Source organism: Chaetodon trifascialis, chromosome 20, assembly GCF_039877785.1.
Source record: "Chaetodon trifascialis isolate fChaTrf1 chromosome 20, fChaTrf1.hap1, whole genome shotgun sequence".
Classification (NCBI taxonomy): domain Eukaryota; kingdom Metazoa; phylum Chordata; class Actinopteri; order Chaetodontiformes; family Chaetodontidae; genus Chaetodon; species Chaetodon trifascialis.
In genome coordinates this window covers 18817346-18830146 of record NC_092075.1, presented here as the reverse complement: position 1 = coordinate 18830146, position 12801 = coordinate 18817346, and positions in this window count along the sequence as shown.

Below are 12801 nucleotides of genomic sequence, written 5' to 3'. Positions count from 1 at the left end.
GACCTACAACTGACCCTTTTAAGAGTCGATATTCTCTGATTTAGACTTCGAGGACTCACAAAGGGAACAAAGGAACTGACTTGCAATGCAGAGCTAAATGTACATCAGTTGTTCATGTATGTTCCAAGAAGGAAAGTATAAAGTTTTGCTTCAACATGCTGGCTTTGGATGCAGGGACAACAAACCACTGGAACTTGTAAAGAAAAGAAGTGTGTGATATTTTTATGAAGCATGGATCACCATTTTGTTGTAGTTGACAATAAACTATTTTTCACTGACACTGTTGATAATGTGGAAATCAATAGCTCTTGTTTTATCCCTCATGACATGTTTAAAAGAAGATTTTAAATTGCTCTTTTTTCTTAACTTCAAACCTTTGACTAAAGGTAACTTGATATTATTATGATGTGTTTGATGCCTGCTGGATTGGCCGGTGATTAGTATGCTGAGGCTGGTAGCGAGCATCTTGAGGCTAGCTAGATCAGCTTCTGATTTGGTTGGTCCTTTTCTGTGTTTGTATTTAATTGGTGGACTGAGGCCAAATGCAGCGCATTACCGCCACCTGCTGTAGACAAAAGGGATTTATCTAGATCCTTCCTAATATTATTAATTAACTTTGACCTGAGATCCTCCTGCAGCTGTGCTGATTGTTGATCGGCTAGATAGTCTTACCATTGTTATGGTGACATTTATTAGCAATGAAACAAAACTGCACCTTACATGAAGTCCACTGCAGATCTAGGTGGACACTGCTGGACCAGATCTTCTCAGACATAATCAGTTGGACTATTCATTCATCCCACAGAGAGGGAAAAGGCAACTTGACAGCTGGGCGGGAATGGATAAAATAACTGGTGTAGGTTTTAATACAAAGGGTGATTAGTGTAATGGTAGGTTTAAATGTCAGTGTATTTGTAATGTAACAGCACAAAGAAACTGTGACTGATGATAAGAGCCTGGGCTGTGGCCAGATCATGGAGTAGAACTGACCGTGTCATGATGTGCTGGAATTAAGGGCCTTGTTTTGTCAGGAAGCAGAAAGTTTGACCAAAAAGTAAAGGTGTACAAACTTACTTATAAAATGTTGTTGGAGTCCTCAGAGTCCTTGCAAAGAGAACGTGAAAGTGGTTTAATCAGTCTGTCACTCAGACAAATGATCAGAAAGGATCCCAGAAGTTGTTCATAGCTTGCAGTGAGAACATTTTTATTGACACACAACTTTGTGGTCTGTCAAAGATCTATTCCAGGATGGTTTCACAATACACCTGTCCCTCAACAGAGGCAAAAATAGGCTGTTTATGTGTTTCTTTTCCCTGTCAAAGTGTACCAGCATTAGCACTAGAGAGAATCTTTCTGCTTCCCAACATTTAATCAGACAATGTCCCAAAAACCACCTACACTGGCTGATGACAAGGTTTGTTCTCACTGGCCTGTCAATCAATACAAATCCAGACATTATTTTCTGTTTGACTTTAAATGACTGGTCTGTGGGTGTTCAGACAGGGCTGGTTTTCACAGTCCTGTCCCCATATTCTACTCCGGAGTTTGAATCAATCAGGAGTGCTTTACTGGAGGATCTGAGGTTACGCTAAGGTGACTAAAAGGTCAGAGATAGGGATCACAAATAATTTTCTGATCCTTTTTGTCATATACTCAAATGAAAATAGTAAAACACAGTACATTTTATGTTTGAACTCATCAACACCATTGATATTTGTAAATATATGCTTAATCTGATTTTCTATCATTAATTATCCAACAAAATTCCGTAAATCGATTCATAAGTAGAGGTGCAGCTGAACTGCTCTTCATGAATTCACTCAATGAAGTTATTTTTGATTAGAGAGATTGCAGTTTTGCACAGGAGTATTTCTGTCAAATGATGGACTGAAAACATGGCAAGAGCAGTGAATAAAAGAAGAAAAAAAAAGATTAAATTAGATTAGATTCAGATGCGATTTAAAAGCTGTCTGTAGTTCATATAAAAAGCCAGAAGAGAGCAGCATATTCATTTGTAATGTAGCCAGTGAATTCAAAAGCAGTGAAGTCATTAAAAACATCCTTGTATTGGTCTCTATAGCATCAGCCCAGTGTGAGTTCCAACAGTATATATTTGGAATATTACAAATGATTAAATAATATATGCCTTAAAGAAAATCTCAGAAACATATGGGTGTATTTTGGTATTGAACAGCGCCAAAGTCAGCTTGGTCTAAGGTTTTGGATGACGCCTGGCAGCATCATAGAAGACAAGTCTTAACCTGTCTCCAAAGCATTACCTCTGTGTATTACTGATCTGAAACAGCAAATACATTTTGAAAGAAATGTAGTCACACAGATTTTTTTCATCAATGTAATGATCAAACATTTTCATTGAATATTTGCAAAGTCTCAAAATATTGATACTAAATGTGTCCGCAGCATGTTCACTTAAGCCTGATTAATGTTAAGATGGTTCTGTTTAGGCACTCGAACCTCTTTGATTGTGTTCTTCTTTAAACATTAGAAACATCAACGCTAACCTAAAAACTGAGAAGTTACTCCATGTACTCATCGACACACAGACCACTATCACTGGATCACTTTGATACTGAAGAAACCCTGAAAATGTGATGATTCTCAGGCAAGTTCTGTGGTTATAAAGTGCATCTTTTTTCAGTCATTTCTAACCACATTTATGTACATTACACATAATGAACAATGCAGCTATGACTCTGAGAAGGAGTGTGATTTTTGATGCACATTGTGGCTGTCGGGTGCTGAGAGTTTTAAAGTATCTTACTTGGCGCCATGAACTGTGTGTCACAGTCGTGGCTGCTGCAACTGCTGAACACATTAGTAAGAAGGCCAATAGACAGACAAAACTACAACTAACTTGTCGTTTTTATAACATATGTACATCTTGCTTTCACTTGATGCAGTATTGTTATCTCATGTCTTTCCCACTTCACCCCCTTTACCAGGATGCAGGACACCAATCTCAGTCTCAACGTCTCAAAACGGGTTACTGCATGTAACATTAAAGCTACTTTGCATGCTTATGAGAGGATTCAATGAAAGTGTGTTTTAGTGCTGAAATAATTTGTTTATGAACTGATAAGCCAATATAGAAAATCAATTAACAGTTGTTTTAATAATTGTTCAGTGACAAAACTGAAAATTCAGGTTCCAGCTATTCAAAATGCACAAAATCCTTAAATGCACAATTATGTTCAGACATTTCTGCTGTGGGTCAACATTGTTTTCACTGATAAAGGCTAACAGTAAGAGGTTTACATGCGCCTCAGTGGGAGATGAGAATAATGGACACCTCATGCAGTGACCTCACTGTGGCAAACTCCCTCTGCTCGCGACCGCTTGCCTAATTAATTGACCTGGCTGCTGATGGCTCTGAATTAGTTTGCAAAACAAATGAAGATGGCTGCCGTGCCACTGAAACCTCTGTGGGGAAGGGCAGCGAAGGAGGGGCTCACATGAATGAAAAACAAGACTTATACTTCTGTAATATGTGAGGAATGACTTCACATTGCTTTCTGTGTTTGATATTGATAGTCCCAGAAGGTACAATAGATGATGAGGACTGTGTTGCATTGAAATTTTAAAAGCACTCAGAGAAGCAGCGAGTTTTGTGCTCTTTTTGCAGTGCAGTTTGACACAGGTGGACTTTTTGTTTTTCTGGAGGTTGAACCAGTGCCCACACAGTCATCCCAGCCTTTTTTTAAAAGAACTTTTTTGCTTTATGCAGCACAGGAGGCGTGTTGCTGCTGCAAAATACAAAGAGGGCACAACATTAAAGGGTTTTTCAGGTGCCACTTTATCAATAGAATAATGGGGGTAATTATCCCTGGAGTGGAGAAAGGTCTGCCATTTAAATGGACTATTTGATCGAGGTTGGAGTTTAGCCACCACTAGATTAAGTCCAGAACAGATGTGTCAATCTCACTGTGTGTGCGTTTCTGTGTGGATGCAGACTACAACTAAACTGTCTCTGTAGCCTTAAAATGAAATGAAGCCCGTCCTAAGGGTCATGGATCGAGGGACACACAATCTTTATAATCAAAAGTGGTCAACCTTGAATGCGCTTAGTGATCTCTTAAGAATCTCACGTGAATCTTTTAATATCATGCAATCTAAAATAGGACCTGACATGTTGATTTGAGAGCAATGCCAGAGGAAGCTCATGGAGTGTGGTCATCCTCCGTGGAGGATTATCAACAGCAAATTTCATGAAAATCTGGCAATTATTATTTGAGATTTGAGTCTCATAGAACAAAGCAGTATTAAAGCAAATGTTTGACTTGACATTAGAGGAAGGTCAGAGAGTCACCGGTCGTCCACATATCTTTTTCTGGAAAATAATGGAAAATCTGCCAATTCCTGGATGATTCTATACCTCACAGTTTGTGTCCAATGCTAGGAAATAACGTGTCCATTATGTAGCATGTCCAATTTTCAGGTGAGACTCTGGGCTATTGTTACATGCCAAGAGGCATGGCAGTGGTTATATGAGGCTGCACTTAGGCACAACGGTGCTTCTAGCCTAATGCTAATGTTAGCCTTCTAACATGCATCTCGAGTGAGGCTGATGGGAATATGATTAGTTTTGCAGTTCATAAAATTGGTTTACATTCAAGACAGTGTCTCAAAAAGATCTAAAATCATTTTGAGAAAACTGAAAGAAGCAAAAACTCCATAAACTGAAGAGGAACCATAAATCCTACACTCTGACGGTCACTGGCAGTCACTCTGTTTATAAGCTACAAATCATTGTCTACTTCAATTCAATTCAATTTTATTGAACTTGTTGTACTTTCCCAACCAAAATGTTGTATATATATTATCATAGTTAAATAAAGTGAGTACAAATGACCAGCAGAGTGCAGGACTCATGGTTCCTTCTCTTTTCCTTGCTTAACATGGAAACTGGGTTAAAATAAGTCCTGAAATTAGAACCATCCTGTCATTTATACATGTGTGTCCTGTGTGTGTGTTCCTCGCTGCATCCCTGGGGGACTTATCCAAAGCCCAGTCATGTTGTGAAATACTAATTTGTTATATGTAATCTGACCAATATATGCAGTGGGTATTTTCAGCTCTTTGTCATGTGCTTTTTATTAAGCATACAAGCACATTCCCACTGTAAAACTGACAGCTTTCTCCACTTGAATTCTTATTGTCTGTTTTAGAATTTTCTTGACAATAACTTAACAAAGCTCGATATGTTAACAGCAGAAATCAAATCAAGAAGCTCAAATGAAGTCCTGCTAAAGATAGAAAATGGAAAATAAACTACATTCCCCGTGTATATAAATATCGAATCAAATGGCAAAAGGTCATATAGTCCCCTTTTACGGGTTTGCCTCACTGTAAGTGATTCTGCACATCATACAGCTGCTCCCCGATGCAGCATTCCCACCTCTGAAGATCTTAAAAAGGCCCGGCAATATTGTTGCTCTTTACAGTGTACAGACGAGTCAGCTCATCCCCTCATGCTTGTGGTTCCGGTCTTTGCAATCTCCCGAACTTAATGAGCCAGTGACCTTTCACAGCGTCATTTTGCACAGACAGGCTACTACTAAGTCATAATCCACACAGCCGTACCAGATTGTAGGATTTGCATTTATATTGACGGGAGGAATGTGATGATTGATGCGGTGGTGGTTGCAGCGGCTGCAGTCTGGACACAGTCAGATAGAATGACATATTGGATGATCTGGGCGCCTTTTGGTCTCCTCAGCCAAGCTGGAACCAGACAATATTTTTTTCCGTTTCACACATTGTTTTGATGAAGTCCCAAAGGTCTTTGAGTAGATTGTGGTCGATAATGATGACCAATCAATAGCTGCTGGGAAAACATACTAATATGAGGAGTGCAAGGACATTTTTGAAAGTTTTGCTCTTTCTCACATTGCTAATGACAAAAAAAGGGGTTTTTATTGCCCCTCAACCAATAAAAGCAATAATAGACAAGCATCACTACATGGACCTACATCTGCCTAGTATTTCCAAATAAATTAAAATATTTCTTCACAACAGCAGAATGTGTAAGTATGCCACTGTTTGCTAACGAGTTCACCATATCAACATATCAAAAAGTGATGATATGTTGATGTTGTGTTCACAGGTTGGTTCCACTTCCCCCAAGTGGCCAGATTTTTTTTTTTTTTTGCATTTTTTGTGAAAAATACTTTTTGAAGATGAGTAACATATCAGCCCTTGAGGACCTTTCTATCCTAAAAGGCAAAAGTGAAATGTAAATTGCACATCTGTGTAGTGTGCAGCTTATTCTTCAGTCACACACTCACACCCTCTCCTGTCATGTTTCATCATGACATCATTGTGACAACACTAATTCTCATCTGCTTGACAGATGATTTGGTTTTGACTCATTCTAACTTGTCAGGGATTTATTTCTTCTGTGCCAGTAAAACACACCACACAAGTCATCATCAGAGACCAAGGAGTTGACTGGGGTTGAAGTTGACTCAACTGTTACACACACAAGGGAACTTGCTAGATCAAAATTTAACTTTGTCCAGTACTTTGGTTTACCATAAATACCTCAAAAACTATTTCTGCAGCCTCAGCTGTCCTTTGTATTTAGTGCTGACTAATAAATAAGCATTAATATTAGCATTCTAAATTAACCAAGATGGTGAGCCTGATGAACATTACACCATGTTTTAACAAGCATCTTAGCATTGTCATCATGAACATGTTGGCATGCTGACATAAGCATTTGGCTCAAATCACTGTTATGCCTAAGTACAGCCTCCCAGAGCTACTTGCATGTCTGTAGGGTCAGATTGGTTTGGGAAATGCTGGTATTTTCTTGTGCACTGTGTACTTTCTTGATTCCTTTTTTGGCACAGGCTGGGTGTGTTTCTCCAGGTAGTTTGGGAACTGGCTCCAACACAGCTGGGACTCATGGACTGCAGAGGACTCGTTGCCAGATCGTTTCTAATGCTTAGCAGCAGAGTTGGCTGCTTTACTAGTTACCTGCGAGTAGAAGTTTATATTTAGTTTTGATTCTCTTGTGTCAATTACCAGTGCTTGATCTCTTGTGTCTTTTTCTTTGTGCTCAGTGAGTTCTCCAGCTCCAGCATCTTGCCTCCACCTACCTCAAGCCTCTAGTCCATCACCACCTAGTTTCACCTGTGCCTCCACCACCACATACCTTCTACGCTGTTCTCATACCATCTGAGCTCTGTGTGCTCCAGCATATCTCTGAGCTGCTCTCCACCTCAGTGCCTCGAGTTTCCTTCATACCTGGACTCTCCCTTCATTATCCACTCAATAAATTCCTATTTTACCCTTGCCCCCCGTCTGGGTGTCTGCTACTGGGTCCAAATCCTGCCACATTTCAGCACAACATTTCCAAACCACACTTGTGCACTTACAATATTAAGATGTTGTTTGCTCATATCCTGCCATTGACTGTATTTGCTGTTTGATTTGACACACTAAGTCACACAATATTGCAAACATTTGCTAGATCTAGTTTCTCCAATGTTAGGATTTTAGGCTTTTTTTTTTTCAGTTTTGTATAATTTTAACCTGAATAGCTTTGGGTTTTGTTTTTTGGGTTTTCTGTTGGTGCCACAAATCAAACAGTCTGAAGACGTGCAAGTTGGGCTCTGGGAGTCATGGACATTTTTCATGTTTTTCTGAAATTGGAAAAATGCTTCTCAGAATAATTGAAAAAAAAAAAAAATGTAGGAGCATTCGAAGCACAGAGAGATGGTTCAAAATGTCATCAGATGCAAAGCATATGCATTGTAAGGCTTGTTTAAGAAGAAGAAGATATACTTTATTAATCACTGCACACACATGCTACAGGGAGGAGACTGCACACACAAAATGCTTAGTGAAATTATTTCTCCGCATTTGACCCATCCTGGAAGTCCTCCCTCCGCGGCAGACCAGGAGCGGTGGGCTGCCAGTCGACAGCGGCGCCCGGGGACCCAGTTCCTTTTGTTACCATTGGTCAGGTGATCTTCTTGCATGTTTTTAGTGGGTTTTTTTTATGGAGGATACCCCAGGTGACATGGGGAGAACATGCAAACTCCACACAGAAAGGCCCCTTTCCTCGAGCAGCAGGCACTGAAGGCATGGTGGAGGACACGCCCGCGGGACCTTTTAGCTGTGAGGCAACAGTGTTACCACCGTGCCGCCGTGTTTCTGGTTACATTTACCAACATTCTCCTCTATTGTCCTTGAATTAAACAAAATGTATACATCATTTTGTTTTGTGCTGCATGTTCATTAATTTAACCCCCATCATGCTAATTGGAATCCTATTTTATCTGCAGCTGTGAAATTATATAGGAATATAATTATCCTTATCAGAGATGTCTGATATTTAATTAAAGTCCCATACTGTCATATCAGTCCAACCCAATTACCTTTAATAGGTTGATTTTAATTGACTGAATGAGATATTTCTCCCCAGGACTTGAACACTGTATAAATAAATCCTGAACACCTACTGGTTCACACACACACACACACACACACACACACACACACACACACACACACACACACACACACACACACACACACACACACACACACACACCTCTGTGTTACATTTACCATCTCGTTCAATTACTCTCACATGTTCCTCTGACTTTTTGATTTTATTGAATGACTTTCAGGAACCAGACAGGTGTTAAGTTACGTGTTAGAGGTTTGTCTATGAACACATTCAGGGAGGGCAGGAGATGATCGCTCCAGCAGTTTTCTTTTCTTGTTATTTTCCATATGGAAGTAGTCATGTGAGCTTCTCTATAATATGAAAACCTGCTAACCCGTGGCAGGCTGGTGCAGACTGGCAGATGGTAGCAGTGGGTAATGCAGTCTGTTTCCTACTGCAGAAATGTCTAGAAGGCACAAATGAGCAGGGATCTGTGAATGGCAGGAACTGTGGCATTGTAAGATTATGAAGAGGTCAGGCTTTCTGCCAGTGAATAAAGCCTTTCATGGCAGGTAATCATTAATTTTTCTTTATCTTGCAACCATTTAAAGGCCTGCAAAATCTGGAGACAGTCCAGGAAAATACCACAGACAGATGTGTTTTGTCTATCCTTGTTTATGCCTTTACATGGACTTCAGTGCTTGAGTATTCAACTCACTGCACACCACTTTCCATTATTTCACAAAGATACAGGATGTGATGAAGTGATGTGATGATTGATATTTTTCTTGCACAACAAAGAAGACAATAGATCATCTGCAAGTTGTAAACATTCAAATCAAACCCAGTTTTTGGCACTATTTATGGTTGCCATATACTTAGCGGTAGAAAATCAATATATTTAGATTCTGTTTGTAGCTCTTTGCATCGCAGTTTTCATAGTGAGAGGCAATTATTCATGAGCTTGAATCAAATCACCTTCACACGCACAAGGGATCCACAGAGACAATGTATGTATATAATCCAGAAGGACTCATTTGAATCTCATTAATATCAGCTTCACGGTTTGCCGTTCACTCTTTTGCAATCATAGCACATTTGTATTTGTTTGACACCACTGGAAACAGTCTATTCTACTGTATTTCTGAACTAACTACTCTGTGTCTTCTATGAAATTAAACGGCACTTGGCAACCAATGCCAATGTCATCAAATCAGCCAGGACTTAAATCTTTAGGATTACAATTTAAAGATGACACTGATATTGTCTCATCAGTTCCTGTTCAGGAGCTAGAACGCCTCTATGACTTGTGCAAATTACTTTATGTTCACACAAAATGTATGAAATACAGAATTTTTGCTGATTAAAGATCTATATTAAGCACCTAAACACAAACTATGGCCTCACAGCCTACTGGTCTCACAAGTAATTTGCAGCAACAACTATTCAGGGAGAGGAACTGATAAGATGTTAATGACATAAATGCCATAATCAATTCTGCTAATCGCTCTGATAAAAAAAGAAAAATGAATAACACGTTTTTAGCATCAATGCAACTGTTTTATTATTCCTCAGTGTGCAGCAGGCATGAAAGGACTTTTCTGTCTGGGAGCTAATTTTTGGATGAGTTTTCATTAGGTTCAGTTAGTCAAAGAGAGAATCTGCTCAGCTGCCTTCATGGTACTGTTGTTATAACAGAGGATATGTCACGGGTGTGTTGCCCAGTTGGGAATCAGTGCGGCAAGCTTGTGTGCAGCATGTCAAATACATGGCATTCCTGGAATTTAAGCCCATGTTGCCGAGATAGACGTTTCAGCGTATTGCCGGTGTTCCCATCATCACCTGAAATCATAATTTTACAGACATTATGATGAGCACCATTGTCATTTCTTCCTCCATTTCTGCCATGAGGTTTCCAGTTTGACATCATTATTTTGCAACACCAGTATCAATAAAGGGAACTGATAAGTTCAGAGGCATACGATTCTTATGGCTCAGACAATTTGGAATTGGTTCACAACTGGAACAACCTGTAACACTGCTCAAGTGACTCCTGTATCCTTTAAACATGTGCACGTGCTGTTGTTCTTGATTAGCACCTGTGTCATGTCATTTGTTGTAATCATTATGCACAGAATGAACTCATTAACCCATAAACAGGTGTTATTCTAATTGTTAAGCCATTATACATGTCTTAGTCTGAGAAATACAAGAACCACATTCAATAAATCTCACACAGTGGAACTGATAGGAGGGTGTGACAAGGCATGTTAACCAGCTGATTAGGTGATTATAGTCTTTTGTTAAAATAAGTGCAAATAATTCCTTGTATAGTCATAATCATCTGCCATGTCATGCCACTAGTAATTCTGAAAGAATTGTATCAAAATCAAAGTATTACCTTTGGCAAACAGTGAATACATGCTGTCACTAAATGTCTGTAAAGTTGACATAGACCGAAAGCAAAAGCAAAATTGTGCTTTTAAGTTGTTTTTTTTTACTGACATCACTTTCTTGCTGAATTTATTATGTGCTGAAATCCTGTGTCACATTTAAATTTCTGACCTTGGTCAACAAACTCATAATGAGTGTTAAGCACCCTGGGATATTTGTGGTCCTCTAAACTATTTTAACCACCATTTTTACATTGTATTCTGGGGTGACTTTTAAAGTCCCAAAGACAGAAACATGCAAATCGTGCCCACAAGGGAATGTTTGCCTAAAGTAATCTTGACAAAACTTGATATGTTGATCAACCCATTGAAAACAAGAACGTTAACAAAACCGTTTCTAATGGTCTCTTTGTGAACAACTTTGCTGCTTGCATCAAGTAAGTTGTCATTACAGTTATTTCAGACAGGAACTGCTACTTCTATGGCCTTTTATTATGTATTATGAACACACAGTTGCTTCTTAGTCCAATCCATATCATCCCCTGGTGAGAGTATAAGACTGTAACCATGATCAATGGTTCTAATGAGGTCAAACCTTATAATAGGGAATGAAAATGTCATTAATATTAGCAAGTAATGTAACAAAAAAAAAAGTACATAAGCATTCACTTAAGTTTCCATGTAGTGCACTCCTTTATCTTGAGGGATTTAAAGGACGCTGTCAAACTCTGGACTATTTCATTTCATCCCTGCTTTAGTGTTAACCATCTGAAAATAGCAAATAGCACTAAAGCCTTACAATGCTGCCACTGTCACTATAGACTTTCAGTGCTTTTGCCTTTGCTACTTTTTTGAAACTACCAACTATACCTTCTCTCCATATGAGGTCCAGAAACACAGAAGCTCTGGGGGACAAGCAGAGCCTTTCCACACAGCCTTATATTCTTAGGCAAAAATGAGGCTTTTTTTCCACCCACAGGCAGAGCCCCATGATCAGCAGCTGGGTTCTGACTTAAAACTGGGAGAAAATAGCTCACAGAGATGTGGGAACAGGGTGGGAGCTGGAAACTGAGCTGACACAGGCAGCAGCTTTGAAGTGGAGACCATCCATCCAACCAACCAACCAACCAACCAACCAACCAACCAACCAACCAACCATATATTGATCTACCCATCCATCCAACCAAATGTCCATCCATCCGCCCATCCATCCATCCATCCATCCATCCATCCATCCATCCATCCATCCATCCATCCATCCATCCATCCATCCATCCAACCAAATGTCCATCCATCCATGGTGTAACCTAAGGAGTTCCCAAGTTCCATGGCGCGTGAGCCCACCCCTGTGCTCTGTATTCTGTGTTCATTCATACTTTCTTAAGACTATATGCAGAATTTAAATAAATGATTCATAACTTTGGGCATGTTTAGAAAGATATACAAAGTGTTCAAATCACATAATTATGCCTGAAAAGAAGTCAGACTATCATTCTTGTCTAACTGTGATAACACACTATGAGAAACCATGACAAAAAATATTAATCTACTCTCCATGAACCATTCATATGACAACATCAGATAATATTAGGATGGCCTTGGTCATCTGCGGATATGAATGCTTGCAGCACGCTCAGCTGGGTTGGACCTCGTGCGTTTTGACAGCTCCATTATGCCAAAGAGATTTCTGGGAAACCGCCGACATGCTGTGAGTCAAAAAGCTGCTGCCATCAACAATCACAAGAATAAGGCCCCAGCAAACAGTGGAACTCAAAATAGATGAAAGTTGTTTACTTGCATGAATTATTTTACATCTTAATTTTACACCATGCAATGATATTTTCAACCTCATATGAGTAAATCCCTGCAGCCAGGATTAAAATGGCTGACCAGAGAAATGTTGTAGTCACCTAACTGCCTCTGGCGAAGTAAATCCTGCCTTGTTAACAGAGGTAGGGCATACATTTCTAAATCACAAAGTTCAGGATC